Consider the following 7,831-nt stretch of genomic DNA (forward strand, 5'->3'; position numbering starts at 1 on the left):
TGGAGCAATGAGAGCTCTTCTCCTGAGTGCTTGCAGTAAGCTCCATTACTGCTCTGTGCTGGGGCTCAGAGGCGTTGGAGCTGTGCAGCTGGGGAGGAGAGCTCCTCAACCCCAGGCTGGAGCTGCCTTTCCTAATGCAATTATTCCACAATCATCTTGAAATGGAAGGTAATTAAGAAACGAGGGAGGAGGCTGTGCAGTTGTCGTCAGGAGCTGTAATGCATGAGTTGTGCTGGGACTGCAGGGAATCAGAGAATTGTGGAATTTTGGGGGTTGGAAAAGACCTCTTTGATCATCAGGTTCAACCATCAGCCCAACCCCACCATACTCACCAAACCATGTTCCAAAGTGCCATGGCCACACATTCCTCGAATACCTCCAGGCATGGGGACTCCACCACCTCCCTGGGCAGCCTCTGCCAATCCCTGACCACTCTTGCAGCACAGAAATTTTATCTCATCTCTAACTTAGCCTTCCCCTGGCACAATCTGAGGCCATTTCCTCTCATTCTATCACTGATATTAGGTGGAAGAGACCAACCCCAGCCTCACTGCAGCCTCCTTTTAGGGGTCTCCCCTCAGCCTCCTCTTCTCCAGGCTGAACACCTCCACATCCCTGGAGGTGTTTAAGCCCAGGCTGGTTGAGGCTCTGGCCAGCCTGATCTAGTGTGGGGTGTCCCTGCCCATAGCAGGGGGGTTGAAACTAGATGATCCTTGCGGTCCTTTCCAACCCTGACGGATACTATGATACTATGATACTTCCCTCAGCTGCCTCTCCCCAGCCCTGTTCTCCAGACCCTTCCACAGCTTTGTTGCCTTTCTCTGGCCCTGCTCCAGTGCCCCTATGTCTTGAGCTGTACACAGCCCCTGAGCAGGGCTGTTGCTTGTGTGACATCCTCTTTCCACTCCACCAGCTGTGAACTTCACCTTAAAAATCAGAGCAAAGAGGAGGGTTTGGGGTTTTTTCTGCTTTTGGTGTTGCCTTGTTTTCCCCTTTTATCTTGAAATATAATTAGGCTGAAAAGTGTTTCGGAAGAGGCTTGAAAGATTCAAATCAAGCCTCTGAAGAGCCTGATCAAAGCAGAGGCATCTCCCTCTGCGGAACACCCCCAGGTTATGGGGCTCTGCTGTCATCCCCAGATAACCCCTCTGACTCTGGGCTGCAGGGGTGGAGACAGTGTATGCAGTAGGAAGGACCCTAGTGCCCAGCAGAGAATTTGCTTCCCAGCACTGACTCCAAAGCCCTGATGGTCCATGTGGTCCCTCTCTGGTCCCCCTGTAAGCAAACTGGTGACTAAATGCACCCAGTGCTGGGGGCTGAAGGATTAGGGGGTGTCAGATCCCTGGGGTCCCCCCAGGCCCCTCTCTGCCTTTATACCTTCAGGGCTTTTGCTGGCTGGGGGAGGCCCATGGCTCCCCTGGCCCATGGCTAGCTTTGCTTCCTCCATGCCCAGACAGACACCCCCCAGACAGACAGCTCACCCATTTCTGGGAACTCATAGCCATGGAAAAAAAATTCCCAGCCCTCTGAGTGACTCACAGGGGAGATAATTGCCCACACCACTTATTTTTCTTCCTACTTCTGCTAAAGAAACCATCATCTCCAGCCCGCGGCGCTGGGACACCACCACTGTCACCCTTCCCCTTTGTTTTGTCTGACTTGTCCTCTCCTTGGGGGGGAGAGGGGGGCTCTGCCATTGCCAGCCACCCCACTGTGGGGATTCTGTGGTGACTAGAAAGTGTTGTGCTCATGATGAAGATTCCCCTCCCTTCACCCCCACTTTATGAAACCTGAAGGATCAGAGTCACCCCCACGGACCAATACCTTGTGCAGAAGTTGGGACGAGACCCCCCAAACACCACACCATGAAGCCACCATGCTCATTTTCTTCAGGACTGATGCTGGAGGGGGGAAAAAATTATGTATATAAATAAAGTCCTTCCAAGCAGCCCTGAAGCTCAGAAGCCAACCTCTCCTGCTGAGGGGCTCCCCACGGAGAGCCTGGCTTGGGCATCCTGGCAGCTCCTGCCGCCCCAGCTCCACCGCACGCCGTCAGAAAAGCTTTGCTGAATCAGATCTAAACCAGGCCTGGAAATTCCTTTGGCATGAGCTGAGCTGGGGATTTCAAACCACATACAGCTTTTTCATTACCCTGCCTGTGCTTTTTATTACTATTTTTTTTTCCTTTATACATATATTTTGATTTTCAGGGGGGTTGCTGCTTCACCAGCCTGTGGGTTTGGTTGGATCCCTGTCCCCACGCTGCTCGGCATCCCCACGCTAAAAGCTTTTGCCTTCTGGCTGCTGGCTCATTAATACAGCTCAATTAGTGCTGACTCCTCTGTTGTCCAAAGGGATTGGATTTCCAGTCCCTTCTTGCCAGGATGAGCTCCACTCTGTCACCGCCCCTGGAGGTGTTGAAGGAACGTGTGGCCGTGGCACTTCGGGACACGGTGTAGTGGCCGCGGTGGTGTTAGGTTGGACTGGATGATCTCACAGGGCTTTTCCAACTGGAACAATTCTATGATTCTGTGATCCTGTGTGCACAGCCCTATCCACAGTCAGGATCATTATCCCTCTTTGGGCTTAGAAGTGTTTCTAGGGGGAGTTTTCCCCTTTCATCCCTGGGGAGAGGGGATTTATGGTGGGTCCCTGGAGCAATGCTGCTGCAGGGGGACAGGATGGGGAAATGGAGGCACAGAACCTTCATCTTGGCTTCATCTCATGACTTCTGGAGTGCATTTAAACCTGCATCCCAGGTAAGTGAAGGGTACAGGGGTTGGTCACCCCACAACCAGGACCCTGTTTCATAGGGAGAGACCCTCCCTGTCCTGCCACCAGGCACAAACCAGCTCAAACCATGAGGGATGGAAACCGGGCAGACACGAGAGTTTCTCCAGAGCAGGATCAGGATAAAACAATTTTCACCTGAGCCCCTGCCTCCTGCAGCTGGGCAGGGCTCCTGCCCCACACCCCAACATTCCCCTTCCCACCTCCATGGAAAACACCTTTGTGGGGAGATGCTGGGAGCTTTGAATGGATAATCAGAAGGTTAACTTGGCACAGCAGCAGCTGAAGCAGTGCTTGCAGCCACACTGTGCTGACAGTTTATTTAACCAAAAATTAAAGTCATAATAATCCTATTACAGAAGCAAAGTGGAGCAAGGGAGAAGAGGACTGGTCTAGCAAGGCTTCTCTTCTCTCCTCTCCTTGGAGAGGCTAAGGAAACATCACTCCTGGGCTCGGTGTGGACAGCATTTAACGGTTACATTGCCTTCCTGTGCTGTTGGCTAGCAAAGGTGATTTGATCTTGGGGGCTGGGCAAGGCCTTGGTGGTGGCATTGCTCCCTGAGCTGGGGCCTGGAGAACACCCAGTGAGAGATCCCGAACTCAGGGGGTTCATAGTATCATAGTATCAGTCAGGGTTGGAAGGGACCACAAGGATCATCTAGTTCCAACCCCCCTGCCATGGGCAGGGACACCCCACACTACATCAGGCTGCCCAGAGCCTCATCCAGCCTGGGCTTAAACACCTCCAGGGACAGGGCCTCGACCACCTCCCTGGACAACCCATTCCAGGGTTCCACCACTCTCATGGGGAAGAACTTCCTCCTCACATCTAGCCTGAATCTCCCCACCTCCAGCTTCATTCCATTCCCCCTAGTCCTATCACTACCTGAGATCCTGAGAAGTCCCTCCCCAGCCTTCCTGTAGGCCCCCTTCAGATACTGGAAGGCCACAATTAGGTCACCTCGGAGCCTTCTCCTCTGCAGACTGAACAGCCCCAACTCCTTCAGTCTGTCCCCATAGGAGAGGTGCTCCAGCCCTCTGATCATCCTCCTGGCCCTGCTCTGGACACCTTCCAGCACCTCCACATCCCTCTTGTAATAGGGGCTCCAGAACTGGACACAGTACTCCAGGTGGGGTCTCACCAGGGCTGAGTAGAGGGGGAGGATCACCTCCCTCGACCTGCTGGCCACACTTCTCCTGATGCAGCCCAGGTTCCTCTGGGATGCTCTGCCATGGCTCCCCAGTGTCATTGCTTGAGATATTTCCCTTCTTCCTTGGGGAAGGTGGTGGGGAGCGCTCAGCAACCTTGCATGGGCAGGATCTATCTGCTTCCCTCACTTCCTAGACTGGGAAATGGGAATTTCCCATTCCCAGGCAGCCCTCTGAAATCAGAGGGGCTCTTTCAAGCAATTTCTCATTGCAACAACAACAAAAAAGAAGCAAAGGAGAGAGGAAGGGCTTGAACCACTCCTTAGGTTAGGGATTGACCCCCCTTGCATGCAGCTCTCAGGAAGGCACATCTCAAATCCTGGGTTCAGTTTTGGGCCCCTCACTCCAAGAAGGACATTGAGGTGATGGAGTGGAGCCAAACAAGAGCAATGAAGCTGGTGAAGGGTCTAGAGCATGAGTCTTGTGAGGAGCAGCTGAGGGAACTGGGGTTCCTTAGGCTGGAAATAAGGAGACTGAGGGGAGACCTTTTGGTTCTCTACAACTCCCTGAAAGGAGCCTGGAGCCAGATGGGAGTCAGTCTCTTCTCCCAAGGAACAAGCAACAGGACAAGAAGAACCGGCCCCATATTGCACCAGAGAAGGTTTAGGTAGGACATGAAGAACAGGGTTTTTTTTTCCCCAGAAGGGTTGTCAAGCCCTGGAACAGGCTGCCCAGGGCAGTGGTGGAGTCCCCATCCCTGGAGAGACTGAGAAGCCCTGGAGCTGTGGGGCTGAGGGACTTGGTTTAGTGGTTAGACTCAATGACCTTAAGGGTCTCTTCCAACCCAAACCATGCTATGATTCTATCATTTGCTTCATGAGCATAAAGGTTTCCTGCTCAGGACAGGTTGGAGGTTGGTGAGGCAGCAGGGAAAGGTGGGGTGGGACCTCTGGCTCTGCAGGGATGCTGGGTGCTTCCCTCCAGCATCCAGGATGAAGCAGCTCTGCTCCCTGTGGAAAGACAGCAGCTTTCAAAGGGCAAAGGGAGCAAAGGGGCCTGCTTATGATCAGAATGATTTCCTACCATCAGCCCTGCCCCAGCTCAGGACTAAAGAAAGCAACCCCCCCAGCCTGGCCATGGGATGCAACACACCGCCTGAAGATCTCCAGCCCAAGCATTCAACATCCAGCCTGTGACTGCTTTTCTGGGAGCAAATTCCTTTCCAAATCTCCCCTGCAATTTGTGGTGGGCAAACCTTGTTTGAGCCTGAGGATTTAGCACATTTGGGTTTTTTTGCTGCACCATTTTTTTTTGCAGGGAGGGTCTGGGGGGCCACGAGGGCTGCGAGTTGTGTGGTCCAGCCACCTCCAGGCACGACACCCTGCACCCCACCTCCCCAAAGGCACCCTAGCACACATCCCATCCTTCCTGAGACCCCCCTCCTCACTGAGGGATTGTCCCTGCAGTCCATCCCCTCCACCTTGTGCCCCTGCAGTCTATCCCCTCCACCCTGTGCCCCTGCAGTCTATCCCCTCCACCCTGTGCCCCTGCAGTCTATCCCCTCCACCCTGTGCCCCTGCAGTCCATCCCTTCCACCCTGTGCCCCTGCAGTCTATCCCCTCCACCCTGTGCCCCTGCAGTCTATCCCCTCCACCCTGTGCCCCTGCAGTCTATCCCCTCCACCCTGTGCCCTTGCAGTCTATCCCCTCCACCCCGTGCCCCTGCAGTCCATCCCCTCCACCCTGTGCCCCTGCAGTCCATCCCCTCCACCCTGTGCCCCTGCACATCTGGGGCTGCTGCTGAGGCTCAAGGTTGTCAGGCTTAGTGTTGTTCTTTCTTTTTCCATTTTATGTGGTTTGTGGGCACATAATGGAAGGTGGATTCTGGAGGGGTTTGTTTTCTTGCCAGCCTGAATTATTAATCCAGCTGGGCCTCTTCCTTTCCATTTCTCTTTAGCTTTTCCCTTTGGATTTTATTTTAGGCCATGGCAAAGTGACCAGATGGCAATGCCAGCCCTTGCACCAGCCTCTGATAGCATTGCTCACCGAAGCACAGCCACAGGGCAGCAAGAAGCTGGCAGCAGTGGGAAGCTTCCAGGGGCTGAACAGCTGCTGCTGCTCCCCAGGGGGGCATGGCCAAGGAGAAGGTCCTAGGGATGCCCATGAACCAGCATGCAGCAACCCTGTGCCCCTACCATGGTGTAATCTGTAGGGTTTTGCTGGAAGAGGGCATTGAAGGGTGAACTAAAGCCGCCTCCTGTGCAGGGAGGTGCTGGCCATGCTGGAGGAATAGGATAGGATAGGATAGGATAGGATAGGATAGGATAGGATAGGATAGGATAGGATAGGATAGGATAGGATAGGATAGGATAGGACAGGACAGGACAGAACAGAATAGAATAGACTAAACTAGACTAGACTAGACTAGACTAGACTAGACTAGACTAGACTAGACTAGAATAGAATAGAATAGAATAGAATAGAATTAACCAGGTTGGAAAATACCTACAAGATCATCAAGTCCAACCCATAATCCAACACCATCTAATCAACTAAACCATGGCACCAAGCACCCCAGCCAGTCTCTTCCTAAACACCTCTGGGGCTGGTGACCCCACCACCTCCCCAGGCAGCACATCCCAAGGGCCAATCTCTCTCTTTCTCTCTGAAGAACTTCTTCCTAACATCCAGCCTAAACCTCCCCTGGCACAGTTTGAGACTGTGTCCTCTTGTTCCGGTGCTGGTTGCCTGGCAGAAGAGACCAACCCCCACCTGGCTACAACCTCCCTTCAGGGAGTTGCAGACAGCAAGAAGGTCTCCCCTGAGCCTCCTCTTGTCCAGGCTAAGCAACCCCAGCTCCCTCAGCCTCTCCTCACAGGGCTGTGCTCCAGACCCCTCCCCAGCTTTGTTGCCCTTCCCTGGACACCTTCCAGCATCTCAACATCTTTCCTAAACTGAAGAGATGGGCCTGCAGGGCCAGTGAAACATCCTCACCCACGACATGGCCCCAGTGCAGGGAGAAATTAAAAGGCTTGGCCAAGGCGTTGCAGGACCAGAGCTCCCCACAGCCTCCACCAGCAGCACCCTCAGACATCCCCAGCTTCCCCAGGCAGGTCACAGAATCAGAGTCATGGAATGGGTTGTGTTGGATTGGACCTTCCAAAGCCATCTATCCAGAAGGCTCCGAGGTGACCTAATTGTGGCCTTTCAGTATCTGAAGGGGGCTGCAGGAAGGCTGGGGAGGGACTGCTCAGGATCTCAGGTAGTGATAGGACTAGGGGGAATGGAATGAAGCTGGAGGTGGGGAGATTCAGGCTGGAGGTGAGGAGGAGGTTCTTCACCATGAGAGTGGTGAAGCCCTGGAATGGGTTGTCCAGGGAGGTGGTTGAGGCCCCGTCCCTGGAAGTGTTTAAGCCCAGGCTGGATGAGGCTCTGGGCAGCCTGATCTAGTGTGGGGTGTCCCTGCCCATGGCAGGAGGGTTGGAACTAGATGATCCTTGTGGTCCCTTCCAACCCTGAATGATACTATGATACTATGATACTATGCCATCTGCAACCAGAGCAGGTTGCCCAGAGCCCCAGGCAGCATGCCCTGGAGATGGGGCATCCACCCCCTCTCTGGGCTACCTGGGCCAGGGTCTCATCACCCTCACCCTTAAACATTCTTCCTTATCGCTAGTGAAAATCTCCCCTCAAGAGCCCCTAAGGGGCTGCAGACCCCCGGGTGGCCCCCACCGCGGGGAGCAGGACCATGCTTGCTCCCCGTGCGCTCCAGAGCAGGTTCACACCACCCTGAGCCCATGGGGACACCCCGGCGCTCCCCAGCAGCCGCAGCCTGCCTTGCTGAGGGCAGCACTGGGGCTCGCCCCCTTGCCGTGGCTGCGGGGCGGTTG

This window comes from Melanerpes formicivorus, unplaced genomic scaffold (genome assembly GCF_026170545.1).
Source record: "Melanerpes formicivorus ecotype bairdi unplaced genomic scaffold, bMelFor1.0.p_v2 SCAF_102, whole genome shotgun sequence".
Lineage (NCBI taxonomy): Eukaryota > Metazoa > Chordata > Aves > Piciformes > Picidae > Melanerpes > Melanerpes formicivorus.